The sequence below is a fragment of the Rhipicephalus microplus genome, chromosome 5 (assembly GCF_043290135.1).
Source record: "Rhipicephalus microplus isolate Deutch F79 chromosome 5, USDA_Rmic, whole genome shotgun sequence".
Taxonomy (NCBI): domain Eukaryota; kingdom Metazoa; phylum Arthropoda; class Arachnida; order Ixodida; family Ixodidae; genus Rhipicephalus; species Rhipicephalus microplus.
In genome coordinates, this window is record NC_134704.1 from 139,862,280 (window position 1) to 139,884,198 (window position 21,919).

Genomic DNA, 21,919 nt, shown 5'->3' on the forward strand with positions numbered 1-21,919 from the left:
GCTGGAGCCATAGTAAATAGCGAGCTTCCGCTTCCCCTGAATGATTAGCGGATACTATGACAGAGTTCTAAGCTACAAAGTTCACAAGAAACTTCTGTGACTTTGTTTCCAGCATCATTCCAGACGAGATGTCCTGTAACAAAACAACTGCTACATGGTCATTCCGTTTGCGTAGAATGGTAATTTTTCTGCCTTCCGCTTATAAACCCATGAACGTCTTTATACGTTCCAGTGTTTCAGCTAAGGGAAAGTTCAAAATGTTTATGGGTAGCCTGGAAATATGTGTATGCGAAATAAATGATAACGTGGCACTGCGGCTTAAATTGCGTCAATATAGGAAGCAAATACGAATACTACCAGAAGTCACTTTTTTAAGACCACTCACTTTCTCTCAATTGAAGAAGGAATACTACCTCAAACATTTAGCATAATAGAATCGGTTTGCAAAAAATACACTGATTTATAGCTGAGGTAATGATCAATATTTCCCTCTTTTTTCAAAGCAACCGCGTTAAATAAAACTACTCTTTAGGCGTGGCATTAGGTTGAATGCTTTTTTCTATGCTTATGAAGTTTTTAAGAGTAACACTCAACATTACTCCTTTTTTATAAAGTTATTTTGCGAAATTCCTTTCAGCAAGATGCATCTGTGTCTGAACTATTATAACACGAGATATGTATATATACATACACATATCATCTTACTCATTGTAGTTGATCGTTGCAATATTTCGCACGAAAGTGAAAAGTTCTCACCGCTCAGACATATTGTCAATGCTTCAGATGGCTCTCAATCATTTAATGATTAATGTTACATGAGTTATTCATGGCATTTGCGATGACCTCATTTTTGCAGTAGGCATTTCAGGAGTTCCTGTGCAGATAAACAATATAAATTATTGCTATTATGCGTGAAAAGACAGAAATTGAGCCAGCAGCTAGGCTACGTTAGATGCTAATAGTGGTTAGTGATTAAGACGGTGAGTTAGCAAATAAAAAACAGCCTTTCAAAGACAACGTTAGGTCATCCTGCGCCGCGAACAGAGTTCAAAAATAGGTATGGTAGATGATTTCCGGGAAAATATTCTCTTGAAAGTACGAGTATACATGCCATCTATTGCTCGCATGCCTACGTTATAGCAATGCCTCGAATCCAATGAACTTGTTTAATTGTGCTTCGTATTACCTTCCTTCCTACTAGGCTGCAACTTGTAGCGGTGAAGCCGTGAGAATTCAGCGTACAACGTGTCTGTGTATATGTGCACGTGAGATTGTAGGAAAATTAGTTGCTGTGTCCAATAACCTCTAAAACGAAAATTGAGAGGTAACTTATTCGCCTTTTTATGCGGTGAATACGACATGATTATTTGACACACTGGCACAACGGGACAGTCACAAAACCTGAATTTTGGTGAAAAAAGGGGGAACTTTTCTAATTTTTTTCGTTTATTCTTGTGTGCGCATGTGCATGGCCACGGACAAACTGCGACTTCATGGTGTACGAGGGGGGGTGGGGGGTTAAACACGTCGCATCATTTCTCTAGAATTGCCAACAGTTGGTCAAAAGAGTGCGTCATCATATTTGTGACTGCAATACAAAGCTCATGCTTTAATTCCTACCCTACTGTTGTTGGTATGTTAGTTTAGAAGCTTGCGTCACAAAACATCGGTCTAGAATGTCGAATCTGTAGCACAAAAGAAAATTTTTTGTGGTAGGTGGGAAGTTAGCCATACTTCTACGTTCGCGCATACATAGAGATGCGAAATAAAAAAAAATGAACAAAAAAGTTTGAACCCCCCAGCTCGTTATTGGACCCCCCAGTTCATTATGCTAAGGCTATAAAACAACTGTTGTGCTGCCTGTGATGAAGTAATTATGTAATTGCTCAATGGTCCATATATGCTCCAGATTTGTATTTCTCTTTGTAAATCAAACATGTGAAAGGGAACACCCCAAAGGGAGGGCATGATAAAGCATTTACGATTGGTGAAGTGCATTTCATAAAAGTTCCAATCCTGAGAGGGAAAAACGAACATTTGTCATGGCCATAGCCAATTCCGAAACAACAGTTGGCACCGAAATTTGCGACACATGTGTAAAAAGCAAGGGACAACAAATATTCACATGAGCGGGAAGGAAATGAAGATAGACAACCAGCTTTCAAATGGTCCTGTCCCTACCATTTGTCCATTACTGAAACACTCTGCATTCTTGCAGAATGCGACGCTGAATGAAAATATTTCAGGGTGTCTGGGACTATGTTACGCTTTGGGAAAAATAGCTATATATTTTATTCAAGTGAACCGGGCTTGTTCAAAGGTTAGCTTTCGCCGATTAAATAGCAAAGCTGTTCAAGCATGCTTTAGTACGTTTGCCGTACCATGATTCATTGGCTCACCTTAGTTCACTGGTATGTTCACCTTAGTCCATTGGTATGTTCCCCATAAGAAACGGGGACACAAGACGAGGACACACGGCACAAGCGCTAACTTCCAACATAATGTTTATTACCACCGCACACTCGCCTATATCGCCAAGAAAAATAACATCACATGACATGAATGATGCGCACAAAAAATTAATTTCTTAGAAAATACAATTCTTTATCACTGAGCGTAAGAGAGGGAGTGCTGACGCACTTACAACCCAGTGAATCGATAGCCTCAGCCTCAATAATCTCTCTAGTAAGCTTGTCAAACATTCTCTTGATAACTGTACATGCATTGAATATCGGCGCGCAGCCGCAGGATTTACAATGTATGGCCAATCAACTTCCCTGGCCGTTTTTCACATTATTACAATGTTCTCTTAATCGATCATTGAGACAACGGCCCGTCTGTCCAATATACTCTTTACCACAAGAAAGCGGGATACGATAAATAACGCATATGATACAGGGAACATAAACAGTTCGATGATTCTTATTACAACCTTTGGGTTTTCCGTCACGGTCAAGAAGGCCACACAGGCTGACCAACTTCTTGGGAGCCGAAAAGACAAACCTAACTTCAGAGCGCTTAGCTAATTTCTTTAGGTTGTGCGATATCTTGTGATAGTATGGTATGACGACTAGGTGCTTCGGTTTCTCGGAATCACGACTCGCTGTACATCCTGGGTTGCGAAGCGTACGAAGCAAGCCTTCTGCAACTGAAGTTTGGACGTGCATAGGATAACCTGCTTTCACCAAATGATCTGACTGATTATGAAAACTATTGGCGATTTCGTGCTCACAAGATTTGCTTAAAGCATGACGAAAACAATGACTGATGATGCCTCTTTTCACTAGTTTGGAGTGAGCCGATTGGTAAGGAAGGACCGGTTTGTTCATACGTGGTTGGTAAGCCCAACATATGCTGTTAGCATGAAAGGTGAAGAGGACATCGAGGAATTTTATGGCATTGCTTTCAGGCAGTTCGTGTGTGAGAGTCAAGGGTTTAAAACACTCAGAAAAATGTGAAACTATTTTTGTCAAACCTGCCTCATCCGCTACCGTGTCGTTAGATAATAAAACAAGATAGTCATCGACATACCGGAACACTTTTTTTATCTTCAAATTATCAAGACGTAGGAAAATTGATCGGTCCATTCTGCTTTAAAATATGTCGCTTAAAATAGGCACAATGCAGGACCCGATACAGATTCCGTCCTTTCGAATAAAAGGCTTGTCATCCCATGAAATGTAGGTCGTCTTGAGGTAAAATGATAAAAGTTCTAAAAACCGACTGACAGGAACACCACACTCGGTTGAAATCTAACAGAGCCAAACAAATCTATGCACTCTTCAACCGCAGGAAGCAACTGATCATGGGGAATGGAATAATACAAATCAGTCACGTCGACTGAAAAACCATAAACATGCTCAACGACACAAGTTTTCACATAATCTATGACTTGATCAGAACTTTTTACTATGAAAGGATCATCAACATTAAGCCGGTTAAACTGTTCTTGCAAAAAGGTAGCAATCGATTTTTGCCAAGTATCACATTCTGGAATGATTACCCTAAAAGGCATATTACTCTTGTGAGTCTTTGCATTAAAAAACACTTTTAAAAAGTCATGCTTACTATTTGTGATGCCACTGACAACTCGAAAAGGTTAAGGTCTTTGCATAGCTTTTTTGCTGCCGATTTAAATTTTTCAATGCGGACGTCCTCGCGAGAGGAGAAAACAGAGCTTACGGCAGTGTGAGCCTTAGAACCAAACAGTCCCAGAGTCAGGATGGCGAAGCCTCCTTCCTTATTAGCTGGAAGGACGGTAAGAGAGTGCTCCTTGAGAAAAGCCTCAACTCTCCCGAGAGGAATTTTGGATCCAGCTGGTCTGTAGCGCGAAACAGTGTCAACGCCTTCTGAGACGGAGTGAGGTTGCTCTTGTTCGGGCACATGGTGTGAAACTTGTCACACCATGGCTAGAAGTTCCGGTGGAGACGTCTTAGGTTCCACCGCAAACTTGGGCCCGAGGCTTAAAGTCCGGAGGATGTCGGGAAGCACGGTGATCTGTTCAGGCACGTGAACTGTCGGCTTTTGATCGGTTACGTTTTTGGGGACGCCTGTGCGTAGCACTGGCAATTGTCGAGCCCAGAGGAATTCCGTGCTTTGGTCGGCGAGGCGCTGAAATTGTCGAAGCTGCTGCATGGCCACAGTATCTTCGAGACGATCAAAATAAAGGCGGACAAGTATTGTTTATGTAGACGTGCTTGTCTATACCATTCTGCCTTCAAGATTTCGCACACCCTAAGCCCATGACCAACTGAGGGGGCGACGTTGCCGAAAAGGCGCTTGACTTCCTGAGGCAAAATGCTGTGGCGAATGCAAAAAAGCAAGGGAACGAGCTTGACAGGATGCAAGAGCGATGTAGGCGACTGTAGCACATGGGTTCGAAGATGAACATTAAGAAGCGCCCGTTGTACGAGAAATAAAGTTCAACACTGTCGAAATTTAGGCTTGTTGGTGCATTGTGACGACAGAAAATAGCGCAAAGAAACGGGGGACACAAGACGAGGACACACGGCACAGGCGCTAACTTCCAACATAATGTTTATTACCACCGCACACTCGCCTATATCACCAAGAAAAATAACATCACATCACATGAATGATGCGCACAAAAAAATAATTTCTTAGAAAATACAATTCTTTATCATTGAGCGTAAGAGAGGGAGTGCTGGCGCACTTAGACACCAGTGAATCGATAGCCTCAGCCTCAATAATCTCTCTAGTAAGCTTGTCAAACATTCTTTTGATAACTGTGCATGCATTGAATATCGGCGCGCAGCCGCAGGATGTACAATGTATGGCCAACCAACTTCCCTGGCCGTTTTTCACATTATTACAATGTTCTCTTAATCGATCATTAAGACAACGGCCCGTCTGTCCAATATACTCTTTACCACAAGAAAGCGGGATACGATAAACAACGCATATGATACAGGGAACATAAACAGTTCGATGCTTCTTATTACAACCTTTGGGTTTTCCGTCACGGTCATGAAGGCCACACAGGCTGACCAACTTCTTGGGAGCCGAAAAGACAACCCTAACTTCAGAGCACTTAGCTAATTTCTTTAGGTTGTGCGATATCTTGTGATAGTACGGTATGACGACTAGGTGCTTCGGTTTCTCGGAATCACGACTCGCTGTACATCCTGGGTTGCGAAGCGTACGAAGCAAGCCTTCTGCAACTGAAGTTTGGACGTGCATAGGATAACCTGCTTTCACCAAACGGTCTGACTGATTATGAAATTTATTGGCGATTTCGTGCTCACAAGATTTGCTTAAAGCATGACGAAAACAATGACTGATGATGCCTCTTTTCACTAGTTTGGAGTGAGCTGATTGGTAAGGAAGGACCGGTTTTTTCATACGTGGTTGGTAAGCCCAACACATGCGGTTAGGATGAAAGGTGAAGAGGACATCGAGGAATTTTATGGCATTGCTTTCAGGCAGTTCGTGTGTGAGAGTCAAGGGTTTAAAACACTCAGAAAAATGTGAAATTATTTTTGCCAAACCTGCCTCATCCGCTACCGTGTCGTTAGATAATAAAACAAAATAGTCATCGACATACCGGAACACTTTTTTTATCTTCAAATTATCAAGACGTAGGAAAATCGATCTGTCAATTCTACTTGAAAATATGTCGCTTAAAATAGGCGCAATGCAGGACCCGATGCGTCGTATTTCTGTCGATGCGCTATTTTACCTTAGCCACTAGACCTTTTACTAGCCACTATACCTTAGCCACTAGACCACCGCGGCAGACCCCGCGGCGGTGGTCTAGTGGCTAAGGTACTCGGCTGCTGACCCGCAAGTCGCGGGTTCAAATCCCGGCTGCGGCGGCTGCATTTCCGATGGAGGCGGAAATGTAGGCCCGTGTGCTCAGATTTGGCTGCACGTTAAAGAACCCCAGGTGGTCTAAATTTCCGGAGCCCTCCACTACGGCGTCTCTCATAATCATGTAGTGGTTTTGGGACGTTCAACCCCACATATCAATCAATCAAGAACACCGCTGCGAGGCACGGCACGAAGATAAGTTCACGGATCACACCTTCATGATAGAGCGTAGATACACACTAGCCACGTGCGTCACAAGCAAAGCGATAAGGATGGTAAGTGATTGTGGCATTACTCCCCTTTTAAATAAGCATCGGCCCGATGCTTAAAAGAGCAAACATCGAAAACCGAGAACAGTGTCATAAGAACACACGAGAACAAAAAGAAAGATCAAAATTCGCAGTTGGCATTGCAAACTGGAAGGTCTATTACCGCGTGTATTAAGGTTTAAGGCGCACGACATGCACAAGTTCTGGGTTAGCGCGGCGACACTGCGGTGTCGTCGCGCCATCGAGGACAACTTCATAGTCCAGTTCACTAACACAACGTATGACCTTGTAAGGTCCAAAATAACGGCACAAAAACTTTTCGCCGAGTCCTCGGCGGCGAATGGGGGTCCAAATCCACACGCGGTCTCCAGGTTTGTATTCCGTATGGCAGCGGCGTAATTTGTAGCGTCGAGCGTCGATAGACTGCTGTTCCTTAATCCGCAGGCGTGCAAGTTGTCGGGCTTGTTCGGCACGTTGAAGGTAGCTGGCGACGTTGTGGTTCTCTTCTGTGACATCTGGGAGCATGGCGTCCAACGTTGTAGCTGCCCCTCTGCCGTAGACGAGGCTAAAAGGCGTCATGCGTGTGGTCTCTTGTATTGCAGTGTTATAGGCAATTACGACGAATGGAAGGATGCTGTCCCAGGTTTTGTGTTCTGCATCGACATACATGGCAAGCATGTCAGCGATAGTTTTGTTCAGCCGTTCCACGAGGCCGTTTGTCTGCGGATGATACGCAGTAGTCTTCCGGTGGCTGGTTTGACTATGGTGCAGGATAGCTTGCATTAGCTCTGCCGTGAACGCTGTTCTCCTGTCCGTGTTGAGGACCTTGGGGGCACCGTGTCGCAACAGGATGCAGTTGACAAAAAACTTTGCGACCTCCTCTGCTGTCCCGTTCGGCAAGGCTTTTGCTTCGGGATAACGGGTGAGGTAGTCAGTTGCTACGATTACCATTCTAATGCCAAAAGTTGATGTCGGAAAGGGACCGAGAAGGTCCATTCCAATCTGTTGGAAAGGCTTTGCTGGTGGTGGTATGGGGTTCAGCAGCCAGGCTGGCCTGGTCGGTGGCCTCTTTCTTCGTTGGCACTCACGGCAAGTCTTTACGTACCACGCGACGTCGGTGGGCAGTCGTGGCCAGTAGAATTTCTCTTGGATTCGGCGAAGAGTGCGCGCATATCCAAGGTGTCCAGCAGTCGGTTCGTCGTGGGAAGCCTGTAGAATTTCTTCTCGAAGGTTGCTGGGAACGACAATAAGATACGTAGTCCTAATGGGCGCAAAGTTCTTCTTTACGATGATGCCATTTTGAAAACAGAAGGATGAGAGTCCGCGCTTGAATGATGCAGGGGTTGATGAAGTTTTGCCTTCCAGGTATTCATGGAGACGCTTGAGGTCAGGGTCCGCGCGTTGCTGTTGCGCAAAAGTGCTGCTACTGATAGATCCAAGGAAGCTGTCTTCGTCGTCGTCGTTATTTGGGGCTTCATCGACAGGGGCCCTTGACAAGCAGTCTGCGTCCGAATGCTTCCTCCCAGACTTGTATGTTACGGTGACATCAAATTCCTGGAGACGAAGACTCCATCGAGCGAGGCGGCCGGAGGGATCTCTCAAATTTGCAAGCCAGCAGAGGGTGTGGTGGTCACTCACAACCTTGAATGGTCGTCCGTAAATGTAAGGACGGAATTTTGATGTTGCCCAAATGATTGCGAGACACTCCTAAGTAGTTTAATCGTTACTCTCCGCCTTCGACAGCGAACGGCTAGCGTATGCGATCACTTTCTCGAACCCGTTGCTTTTCTGGACAAGGACCGCGCCTATGCCCACGGTGCTTGCGTCGGTATGAATTTCAGTTTGGGCATCTTCGTCGAAGTATGAAAGGATGAGAAGGGACTGTAAACGACGCTGGAGGTCCTTAAAGGCTTTTTCTTGCGGCGTTTCCCATTGAAATGATACATCAGCCTTTGTTAGCTTCGTCAAAGGTTCAGCTATGCATGAAAAATTCCTCACAAACCTTCTGTAGTAAGCACACAAGCCAAGGAACCTTCGTACGGCTTTTTTGTCTGTCGGCCACGGAAAATGCTCGATAGCGGACGTCTTCTGGGGGTCGCGTCGTACACCGTCCGGGCTGGTGATATAGCGAAGAAATAGCAGCTCATGATATGCAAAGCGGCACTTCTCAGGCTTTAGGGTAAGTCCTGAAGACTTGATTGCATTGAGTACAGCCCTCAGTCTTCGCATGTGTTCGTCGAAGGTTGCCGCAAAGACTACGACGTCGTCGAGATACACGAGGCAGGTTTGCCATTTCAGTCCTGCCAACACCGTGTCCATTACTCGTTGAAACGTTGCCGGTGCGGAACAAAGCCCAAATGGCATGACCTTAAACTCGAATAACCTGTACGGAGTGATGAAAGCCGTCTTTTCTTTGTCCCTTTCGTCGATTTCAATCTGCCAATATCCGCTTTTGAGGTCCATGGACGAGAAGTACTTGGCATGACAGAGTCGGTCTAGGGTGTCGTCTATCCTTGGGAGCGGGTAGACATCTTTCTTCGTTATGTTGTTTAGCCTGTGATAGTCGATGCAGAACCTGAGGCTTCCGTCTTTTTTCTTTACGAGAACGACTGGTGCTGCCCAAGGGCTTTTCGAAGGTTGAATGACGTCATCGCCAAGCATTTCGTCAACTTCTTTCCGAATCGCTTCACGCTCTCGCGGCGACACACGGTACAGGCTTTGGCGGAGAGGTCGGGCGTGCTCGCTGGTTATGATCCGATGCTTGGCAATTGGTGTTTTCGGCACCTTGGACGAGGTTGCGAAACAGTGAGCGTAGCTTTCTAGGAGAATGCGGATCCGATTTTGCCTGTCGCTGGGAAGCTCAGGGTTGATGTCGAACACAGGCGGCTGGTTTTGCATTGACTAGTCTTGGTGGGATTGGTCGAAGATGGCGAACGTGCCAGGAATGTCCCCTACTTCATCTAAGAAGCCAATCGTGCTGCCTTTGTTGAGGCGTTGGTGTTCCCTGCCGAAGTTGGTTACGAGCACGTCACCTTGTCCATTCTTGAAGAAAGCGATGCCTCTTGCGTGAACTCGGCAACGGTTTTCGGCGGGTTGCGAACTAGGCCAGCGAAAAGGGACTCTTACTCCTCGCATTAGAAGCCCAACCTGCTTTTCCTCTGCCATGTTCGGATCCAAACGGCGGATGAGGAGCTTCATTTCCTCGACGTATATAGGCACAGTTTCGTTAGGCTTTTGGATCCTCGATTGTAGCAGAATTTCAGCCCTTTTTTTGCGCAGCATGTTGGCAAACGTCCTCAAGAAATCAGTCTTGAACACCTCCCACGTAGTCAAAGAGGCCTCGTGGTTTTCAAACCACGTTTTAGCGGGGCCGTCGAGTGCGAAGAAAACGTGACTCACCTTCATCTCGTCATCCCATTTGTTTAGTGAAGCCACCCGAGTGAATTGGTCGAGCCAATCTTCTGCATCTTCTGCAGGCGAGCCGTGGAAGGTTGGAGGCACTCGAGGCTGTTGCAAAATGACAGGAGTGGGCGCAGCTGGTAGGCTCATGGTTGACGTCGAGTCTTCTTTTTTCAGTCGGGTGTACTCCGGTAGTGTTCCGTGTTCCGGTGGCAACCCTTGTAGGCGGCGGCTACTGCGAGTCGCGTCGCTGCTTTTGGGGGCCTCGTCCTTTCGGGCAGCTGTCGGCTCAAGGAACTGGTGCATACCCCGCACCTCCAAACAGTTGTCACGTAGCCGCGACGATGAAAGAACGTGCACGACAGGATCAGGAGCAAGCCGCAACAATCTCTTATTTCACTGGGCTGACCTGCACTCGAAAGAAACAAGTGAACTGCCGTACAGCTGGCGAACTACTACACCGGTGCCCACGGCTGCCCTCGGCTTTGTCGCGAGGGGCGTTTTCCGATAAAACGCGGCACGAAGATAAGTTCACGGATTACGCCTTCATGATGGAGCGCAGATACACACTAGCCACGTGCGTCACAAGCAAAGCGATAAGGATGGGAAGTGATTGTGGATATATTACCAAGAGAACAGCGCTTTTCTTTTATTTCTTCACAAAAAGGCTAGGTAATAAATTTAGAAGTGCAAGATAACACTTTTCTTCGACATCTACAGAGCAATTGAGGCACAAAACGACAGGGTTATGCTGATGTCAATTTCTTGCCCTTAAACTTTCTCTACTATGTACACCCATAGTCTTTGTAAAGCCTGAGAGAATGCACACATCTTGTAGGTAGAAAAAAAAATACTACATCACCAGACGAGTGACAAATATACATATGCGCTTTAGATGTAAAAACCACCAGCCACCACATTATGAAGCCTTTGCATTTCATAATTTTCAATTCTTCAGCAAAGCAAGGTTTGTTGCCAGATCAATAAAGCTCGAACCATGGTCTTTCATTCTAAATGGATGTGGTTGTCGAAACAGTTTGTTGACCTTTCGAAGTGATGTTTGTTGCACTCGCAAATCAAGCCAGCATAAGCCTTTCACAAAATTTGCTTATCTGCAGGGTCATCGCTTGAAGGCGACTAGGTGCAACAAATACTTTAGATGAAAGCGATGATTGCACGATTAGCCTCGTGTAGTGTTGACTCATTATTGCAGATCGGTGCTCGGGTCAAGTTGTTCAGATCCTCTTTCTCTAAGCTTATAACCTCAGGGCATTTTAGGTTATAACAACTGTCCACATACCGTGTATTGTAGAAAGGCTAATAAAAGTGATGGACCGAATTATATAAATCGAAGTTCTACCCTAATGTTTAAGATCTAAGACAACATTATTAACTCATTGCTTGTTTCATTGTTAGACACGCGCCATTGCATTCATATAACTGTGTTTCCGTTGAAGACCATTACAGGGTGTTTTTGATATCATTCGAACTTTCAACAATCGTAATGTCAGACAATATGCTTACATTGTTAAAATATTTGATGTGAAATACAGTTAATTATTCGGCAGCATACCTATTGTTACGAGTGACTGTGTTTATTTACAGAGGAGGTGAAATGGCGTTGTGACATAGCAGCGTACTTCTGAGACAGGCGTAGAACGCTTCCACCCAACCACACAGTCCAGGCGCCGCTCCACTACTCTTCTTCTTCCTCCGCGCCCCGTTGGCTCGCGCATCTTCGTTTCATTTCCCCCGGCGGCAGACGAAGCTCGCCGAGCGAGTTAAATAGGCCTATGATGGTACTGTTTGAGGCGGGCTACGTGAACAATTTGCGTAGTGCGCGAACGCCGGTTATTGGCTGTGACTCGGGCGACAACGTAATTCACATCACTGAGACGAGTGACTATCACGAATGGGCCGGAATAGTTTGCTAGAAACTTCCGGTACAATTCTTTTCTACGAACAGGAGTCCACAGCCACACGTAGTCACCAGGAGAAAACTCTACGGGGATATGCTTGGCATCGTAGCGACTCTTGCTGTGTTCTTGCGAAGACAATGTTCGAAGGCGCGCTAGTTGACGTGCTTCTTCAGCGCGACACAACGTCTGAGCGATGGGCAGATCTTCCTGATGCGAGAAAGATAATAGAGTGTCCAGAAAACTCTGTGGATTTCGTGCGTAAAGCAGAAAGAAGAGCGAATGTCCAGTCACTTCATGCTTGGCGGTGTTATACGCGTAAGTAACAAATGGTAAGACGGCGTCCCAGTTCCTGTGGTCAGCATCAACGTACATCGATAGCATATTCGTGAGAGTTCGATTTGTTCTCTCAGTGAGACCGTTAGTTTGCGGATGGTAAGGGGTAGAGTGGCGATAAGAGGAGCCACAGAGGCGCAAGATTTCTTCAACCACATCGGCCATAAATTGTCGTCCACGGTCACTGATGACAACCCGTGGAGCACCGTGACGCAGTATGACCCGTTGTAACAGAAAAGAAGAAACAGCGGTTGCTGTGGCCGATGTCAGTGCGTCCGTTCCCGTATAACGCGTTAAATATTCGACGCACACTATAACATATCGGTGGCCCGATGGGGTCTTAGGAAGGGGTCCGAGCAAGTCGATGCCGACTTTTTCAAAAGGGGATGTCGGTGGAGGGATGGGCTGCAAATAACCTGCCGGGGCAGTGGTGGATCGCTTGTGGCGCTGACATATAGCACAGCTGGTGACGTACTGTTTTGTGGTCTTCCACATTTTCGGCCAGTAGAACCTCTCACATAGTCGATGTAGCGTACGTGTGAAACCGAGATGACCGGATGTTATGTCATCGTGCGCAGAACGAAGGACGACCTGGCGCAGGCTTTCCGGCACCACTAGAAGCAATGAGAGGCCATCGGCTGAATAGTTTTTTTAATACAGCAAGCCATTTAAAATTTTAAAGTGCTTGTCGACGGAGTTATGTGCAGCTTCGAGCAAGGGTTTTAGAGTAGGGTCGCGCTGCTGCTCACGTTTGAAGCTGCTGGTATCTGGGAAGTTGGACGAGACAGAAACTAAATAGTCATCAATGTCATTGTCGTCAGCATTGGTGTGTACTGAAGGAAGGCTGGATAAGCAGTCGGAATCTGTGTGACATCGTCCGCTCTTATAGGTAACAGAAAAGCTGTACTCTTGGAGGCGCAACGCCCAACGAGCCAGCCGGCCGGACGGGTCACGAAGTCCCACAAGAGAGAAGTGAGTGGTGATCGGTCACTATTGTGAACTCGCGGCCATCTAGATACGGTCGAAACTTCTGAATGGCGAAGACGACTGCTAAGCACTCGAGCTCGGTGACGGTGTAGTTCGTCTCTGGTCGCGTCAGTGTCCGTCTGGCATATGCTACGACGGGCTGGCAACTGTTGCAGAGTTGGACCAGCACAGTACCAACACCTAGTCCACTAGCATCAGTAACACTAGCAACAGTTTGGTGGAAGGTGCCGGGTACATCGATCTGGACGACAAAGCTCTACCTATTTTGTGATGGAGCAGACGCTTGGCAGGCTTGCCACCGCAGCTACCAGACATGGAGGACGCGGGAGCAGGCCATAACAACCTCGTTGCTGATGAGCAACACGCTCACCCGCCAGGACAAGATCACTGCGGCATGCCGGAACGTCAGCCGAGGACCTTTTCGGCAGCCGGATGACGTTGTTGACGACTGGCTCAAGCACTACCAAAGAGTGAGTCGCAGCAACCGCTGGAGCACTGCTAAGCAGCTCGAGAACGTGGTGTTTTTTCTCGTCGGCACCGCGTCTCTTTGGTTCGACAACCATGAGAGTACATTTTCGTGGACGAGCTGAAGAGGTGTTTTGGTGACTCAACAGCTAAGGTCAAGCAGGCGGAGCAAACGCTTTCACGCGGAGCTCAGTTACCTGGCGAAACATGCACCACCTACATCGAGGCCGTCTTGAAGCTTTGCGGAATCGCGAGTGCGACCATGTGTGACGAAGATAAGGTAGGTCATCTGCTCAAGGGAATCGCGGAAGACGTGTACAATTTCCTTATCACTAAGAAAGACTTACACACACCTTCCGACCTAAGGAGGCACTGCCGAGCGTTTGAAGCGCTAAAGAGGAGGAGAGTCCTACCGAAATTTGGACGTCTTGAGAATGTGCCCACGATTGCAAGTGTCAACCTTCCATCGCAGGACGACATCTCTTCTCTTATAAGACGAGTGGTTAAGGAAAAACTTGCTCAACTGCAAGCTGTAGACACCGCTGGTGTCTGCCATCAGTGTGCATTCGACCAACGGCCCCGTGAACCACTGGTACCTCGGATGCGACAGAGCTACTTTGAGCTTCGCCCGAATAACACCGATCGGTTCGAACGGAGGAGTGAACGATCACTCGAAAACCAGGAACGCAGGCAAGCTGCGTCACAGCGATTTACTCCTCGACCACCATCGCCCGGCTTTTATCAACCGACGAGGTTTACTTCGCCGGGGACGACTAGGCGCCGCTCCCCTACTCTTCTTCTTCTTCCGCGCACCGTTGGCTTACGCATCTTCGTTTCACTATATATAAAATTAAGCGAATTTGAGCTGATAAGCACTTCGCCGTCTGGACACTCATTTCTTACAAGCAAGCTTTTAAATTCGCTCAAATAAAATCATAACGGCATTCCTTATCTGGTATTTTGAAACATACCATTACTTGAACACCCCTGTGCGCTGACCTTCATTTCAAGTATGAGGGCGTGCTTGAGGCCCTAAATTTAGGTGGACATTGGGAACCTCAGATGAACGAACTTTGCGGGGCCTTCATCTACGGCGTCCCACACAATAATGACGTGGTTTCGGAGGACATTGAACCCGGATAATTAAGATTATATATTCTCTTTGTCACGACAAGGCTGGTAATAGGTGGGCCTTTAGACTGAAATACTGAATGATCAGGTTTCGGCAAGCCCTATTGTATATGACGTCAATACTTTGGTGCGATAATGTTATATCAGAACCAGACCGAAAAATTAAACACCCACATGCGTATTGTTCTCCGTTTAGTTCCGTGGAACAGTATCGATGAAACACTTTAAGTACATTCTAGCATAGAAGCCAATGAATATGTATTTTTAGGCTGTTACTATCCACTCCTTAAGAGAAAAATCTTCATATCACCGTGTGAAGTGTCGTTGCATGGTTTCTTACAGTGTCAGCAGTATACAGTACGAAGGTTTCCTGTTCAAAGCTATTCTGTTTTTTACAGGTTTATACAGATACACCAGGTTTATACAAAACTACCACCACCAACACCATTGACGCATAAAAAATTGTCAGAGTTTCATAGAAAAGTGCTGCTAGTCATCAAAGAAGCTAATTATTCAAAAGTTACAGTTTTACTTAAAGTGAAAGCACTAAGAAGGACAAACAACATTCAGTTTGGCGTTCAACATGTATCAGAAAATTTGGTTAAGGAAGCGAACAGACAATGATGTTGCGGAGATCTCGCCGGGCGGGGATAATGAAAAAAAGGATATGAAATAAGGCAAATGATTGTGCATAAGAGCCAGAGCTCCTTTTACGGCGTTACAGACGATGGTGAAACAACTAGTGGGTGGCGAGCTTGTGTGAGGCCTTCCACAGCCTCATCTCACATCGCTCCGGGGTGTGGTGGCAAAATGCAGCCAAAATGGGAATGGCGACAACCTTACAATTCATTCTACTACAAAAGAGCACTAGGTAACCAGTGAAGACTCCCCATGAGTGTTGCTGGTGTGGTGGCTATATAGCTATTCCTCTTTTGTAAACCGTAGTACGCGCCAGTGACATACTACGCCACATTTGGTGACATCGGGAAGCCGGCTGCGTGCACACGGGAGTCAGCTTAACAGGTGCAGTGCTAGTTGTCACTGGATCGTAGATGGCATTGGCGATCTTTGACCTAGATGTCGCTACAGAAACCCTAGTTTGTCGATGGCACCTACCGCTGTTTACAAACATGGAATAAGTCTACAGAAGAGGGGTCTCAAAAACCTCTCGTTAGTTGCCTGACGCTTCACATGCAACACATATTTGAGAATTTTTTAAAGTAGTAATTGACTAGTTTCCTGGTCTATTGCAAATTTGTTGCGCTTTCTTCGGGTAAGCTTCACAGACGGGACTCGTCTGAAACATTTTTTGTGGAGGCACTGTTATACTTCGGAAGTTACTTTAAGTTGTTACATCATCGCAGAGGGAAAGCTATAATTCGGAGCTGCTGTCTACATTTTGATCATTGTGAAAAGCAATACCCACATGATTTCAGAAGCCTCCCGTCATATCCCTTTGAAAATTCAATCTTATATGGTATGTATGGCAAGGTCTTGGGCGATTTCATTCAAGCTCTCCACCTCACCCTCCCCTCTACACTAGCGCACCTGCCATCTTCACACTTCAGGCCCCTGTGGGTTTCTGGGAATAAGTTTCATGATGACCCACTTGATGAGGTAAGTTTGAAGCCCCTGAAATAAAATGTGTGCTTTGTGTACAACTGTGGTATGAATAAAATAAGCGAATAGCATTGGTCTTTGCGGAAACAACAATAAAGAAGTTATCTTCAAATAATTGCTTATTCTTCCTGGACCAGTGAAATAATCAAAGTGTTGCTCACTAATCGCAATTCAGTAGTAACGCTAATGTATCTGCGCACCCTAATCATGCCAGATGCAAAAGCTCAGCCACTTTCTTGGCTCCCACTGCGGTTGAATGCACATTTACGGTGCGCCCACATGGCTTTATCACTTTTGTAATCAAACGGCCTGCGCATCCCAAAGAGCCCTGTGATTCCCACTGCGTGATGCTATACGTTATAGTACAAGTCAGCCCAAGGTAATTCCGTTATAAGTGCCAACGGGAACAGTAAGCGCTCATGGCACGATCCTTTAACTCCCGTTATCAGTAGAGTTTGCGATAAAGTGGACGGAGCCAACCACGAATTCGCCCACTTACAAAGCTTGCCTGCCCAGCCTCAATCTATTTCCCCGGAAGAGGGCGGAATACGCGTTCTATATATACATCATTATTATTCTTACAACGCACCCATTATTTATACAGAAATGTGCCGCAAAGAAAAGCCCAGTAAAACAATCGCACACGTGCACCTACACTTACATACTATAAGCGATAACGCTGATAACTAAAAGAAAATTACATAAAAAAAAATTAAACGTTCAGGTAAGAACCAAGGAAGCAAGCGAAAAACAAAATAAAGACTCTGGGAATGATTTCGTTTAAGCTTGCCCCAAGGGAAGGAACGTCGAAGCGTAGCGTTATGTAATAATGGCTGCAAATACGAACAAAAAAAGACGTGACAAACGACAAAGAGAGTCTGATAGTGGCAGATACGCAAATAAAAGCAAATTAAGTAACAATGCAAAAATACCTACAATTCACGCATAAGGAAAGGAAAACTGAGCGTAATAAAGTACGCAAACCGAAATCGGAACGCAGGCAGCCAAGTGTGCCGCCCAGAGCAGTGTGAGTACACGCTTTTTCTTTCAAGCGCCATTGCCCAGCCAATGCGACATCGATTTCGCTGCAACAACCCACCATGGTTCCTACATCTTAGACGGAGAAAGCCACAGCCATTGAAAAGCGGCAGCGCCCTTACGGTGGCAGTGGCACCGTCATATGTCCTCGGGATGTGTGACTTCCTTTTTTTCGCGCAGTTTTTCCCGTCGCGAATGCCGTGATAGTTGTTACTTTTTTTTTCAGACATCGCTTTGTCACACATGCATTACTTCCGGTCATCGTAGTAACGAGCCGATGGTCCTTCGCGCGCCATAAAAAGCAACTAACCACTGCCGCGAAAAAAGGACAGCAGATGTATGACATCACCCCGCAGCACCGCTTTCGCAATGAATTATAGTGATGAAAACACGTACAGATTGCGAAAAAAGATATTTCTCTCTTGCCTCGCGTACACTTATTTCTCTTTTTTTTCAATTGCATGGTCAAAAAGCATAATTTGAAAAAGTGAGAAACCATGTAAATTGCTGTGCGCTTCCAGGCTTACTTGCGACTGTTTGTGCGCGCGAAATATTGATGGCAGGGGAACTATGGTGCCGTATGCTTATAACAACGTTTTTTATTGCCTTTTTACACACTACCACAAGAAATAGAACTATTTTTGTGATGAAAGTGGGCTTTCCGGCGTTCTTTGATGAGATTAGATTTTATGATTATCAAGAGAAAACAACTGCGATGTGGTCTTAGAATTCTTCATTCTCGCCGTTTTTACATAAGCCGACGACAGGGCAGACCGTGGTGGGAACCACTTCATGGCTTCATTTTATTTGTAAGTCAAAAGCCTTACATGCTTCAACAAAAGCGATAGTTGACCGTCGGTGGATCCAGTGGCATTACGAACGAGTGATACAGAAAGAAATCAATCATGCGATGGTGCCATTAACGTGGTGACAATGAGGTCTCCAGTACCCAGAGTGGTGACCTCATAGCAATATCACTTTGACGTTACTGTGACCTCACATCACGTGATAGCGTCATTCCCTGGCACCCTAGCTTCGTCACTGGTAGTCCAATCACAGAGGTAACGCTAAGCTAGGCGAGGTGCTTCCGGTCTTGGAGGCAGCGCATATTACGAAATGCCCAGGATCAGAGCAGCGCCTCTATCCACCGTCGGTCCGCCCAAGTTCGGAGAGTGGTCGTGATGCGACGCTACATCATCAGCAGAGCACGCAGGTTTCTCCCGGAGTTGTGGCAGACATATTTCCCCCTCCTTATCAACGTACTTCAGATTTGTTCCTAGTTGCTCCTTGTTTGTGGCTCGAATCGACGTCATTCCCTCATCGCAGCGCAGGACATTTGGTGGCGTTGCAGTAACCCTTCACCATTGGTTGCTTGCACAGCGCCACGAACGGCGACACGCTATCTCAAAACACGGTACCTTTTACAGAGCCAGTGCGACCGCCGATATTGTGCACACAAAGAATAAAACACGCCACCTCACGGATCTATACAAAACTGAACAAAAGTTACTCCGTATGATTCCCGTTGTGAGGTGTTGCTTGAGCGGTTTTCTCGCCCTTGAGCGCAAAGCACACGTGAAGGCGAGGCGATGGTCGAGAGCAGGAAAGGAATTGAGGAGAGGATGGTGAACGGCTGCATCGGGCGGACCTCGCTGGCATCGATAAGAAAGGGGAGCCGTTCAACAGAGCACCGAGGAGCGGACGGAACAATCGGGAAGACGAGAAGGCTGAGGGTTGCACGCACACGTTCTCGGGGCAGTTCCCATTCAGCATCGGCAATAAATGAACGTCTCAGTGTTACGACTGGAGAACCAGTCACTCGCTACGTTGTTGGTGCCGAAACACGGGATTGCCCTTCGAGAGACGTCTTCATGTCCCAGCCAGGATGAACTCGAAACAGCTGCTGAAGACTCGAGGTGCACTCAGGGCTTTTCCTGTAGTGCAAAATCACACCATGTGCAGAAGGCTTTCGATGAGTGGCAAGGCAGGATAAATAGAGACTGAGCAAAAGTGATGTCTCAACTGAATGCGTAAAAGGAACCTGCGATTACTTCTTCTTTTCATTATTAATATTATATTATATTATTATTATTATTAGTAGTAGTAGTATTAATATTATTTTATATTATTATTATTATTATTATTATTATTATTATTATTATTATTATTATTATTATTATTATTATTGTTGTTGTTGTTGTTGTTGTTGTTGTTATTGATTATTATTATTATGATGAGGATGATGATACTAGTTTGTGCTCTTTTTGAACCTTGTTTTCTTGCTATTATTTCCGACTCCAGCAATTGGTGGCGTGGTCAGGGAAGGTGCTGGGTCGATGCTTGGCTCCTTTCAACACAGAACCCTTCGCACACCTCATTTTATGTAGTGTTTCTGTGCAACTTCGTTGTGAGATCGTGCTAGCATGATCGCAACACATTCTGCCATGGTAAAACAAAACATCTTCACTTTACGCATCCTCGGCAATGTAAGTGTTGGAGGATGCCGACGCGACAGAAAGCATATAACCTTGAATGTGAAAGAAAGGAAATGCGGACATTGCACAGCTTCACGAGTATCGTAATACAGCTGGTGGCGACGCCCATAGCCAACTTATTAGGGATCAGAATAAATTAAAAGCAGTCACTGCTTGACTCAACAAACCGTCTCAGCGCTGGTTTAGTGGACACAAACTATATATCCCGGGTCAAGACTACAGTTTAGACAATGACTAAGGTGAAGGTGTGAGGGAATTGGCTTTTTAAAATAATTGTTCGCCCCAGTGTTACTGCGCCCTCATAGGGCTCTATGAGGTGAAAATTTTCATTTTTCGCAAACTACGAGGAAAATCTCCAAAAATAACAATTTTGGAACATCTAAAAACACGATTGCGTCCCTGTCAATAATTACTAAAAACCACATATGTAATTTCAGGTGTCTGCGTAAACAAAAACTTGAATAACATGGAGAAAACAGGGGTCAAGCTACCTCAAACCTTATACGAAAGATACGTAGTACATTGCAGAATTCATGCGCATGGTTTCTGCATTGTACATTTCATGATAGTTACTGAAGTGACTGAAAAAACGTACCTTTGCAGTAATGAAGACATTGCATTATTACTAATGTTATTATCGCAAGTAGTAGTAGTAGTAGTAGTACTAGTAAAAGTAGTAGTAGTAGTAGTTGTTGTTGTTGTTGTTGTCACTAAGTCTGCGCAATAGACATGACACAATATCGTCAGAAGGCACTGTAAGCGCTAGGGCGTATCTAGAGGTATACCAGCCTTTCTAATGACTGCAATAGAAGCACCCGTCTTGTGTGTGTTCTTTTCTCTTGCTCTCTCTCTCTCTCTCCCTACACACCCTCTTTCCGACCCCTGTTTCTTCACCCCAGTGCAGGGCAGCAAAGATGCAAATATCCCGCTAAGCTCATGACCTCCTCCTTAATTTCTCCCTCGCTACTAGCAAACTCTGAGATCTAAAATCGGCATACAAACTGATGACTTCAACGATATTTTATAAGAAAAGATTGGTAACAATTACCTATTATCAATCTAAATGGTTGCAGATGTAGTTACTAAAGACAGACGCAGTGTGTGTGTGTGTAATATCTGGCTTTCTAGTTGCTCACCTGTATACTTGCACCGTGGCTTTGTAATCAAGTTATGTCTCCTTTTGTCAGTCACCCTAATCTATAAGAAAAAGAAGCGTCATTTCACTCTCGATACCTACGAATGCGGCGTTCCCGTCTATAAATCTTTAAAAGTTTCAGGCTGAGGACTCCGATTACTGTGTTAAGGAAGGCAACAACGAGATGAACGAAGATGAGCCCTCCATCGTTCGTCTCTTTGTCTCGGGTCTAGCCTTGCGCAGTAACCACTCTGGAAAATCTCCTCGGGAAAATTGTGGAGCACATCACACTGCCATTTAGGACTCGCGGGTATTCTGTCCTAAAGAGATTACTTACTCTCCTAAAGAGATTGAACGGGTTCCTTTAAAGAGACATACCTGGGTGAGGCCGATGTGAAAGAAATAAGAGTTAAACATATTTTTTCTTAGCGTTTTGTCGATGAACGTAGTGTAATCTACAATTTGTGACACCTTACCGTTTTTCAGAAAAAAAAGAGCGTATTCAAAGGAGACTGGTCATTGAAGTACCGAATTTTTCATATAATAACCGCAACCATGAGATATGTTTTTAGAAGAAAAAAAAGCGATGCCCGCAAGAATGTTCTGCACAGAAATTTTGATATGCCGCATACGTGTAAAAAAAGAGACACACAAAAGAGAACCTATGTTTTTTTTCTTCATATAATCAGTGCTCCCTGGTCCGTGAAGCGGAAATATAACCCATTGCAATGCGACCACTTAGGTAATAATTCAGCTCAAAGAAACTTTCCGGGGTGAATCCCAGACAAAAAAGAATAT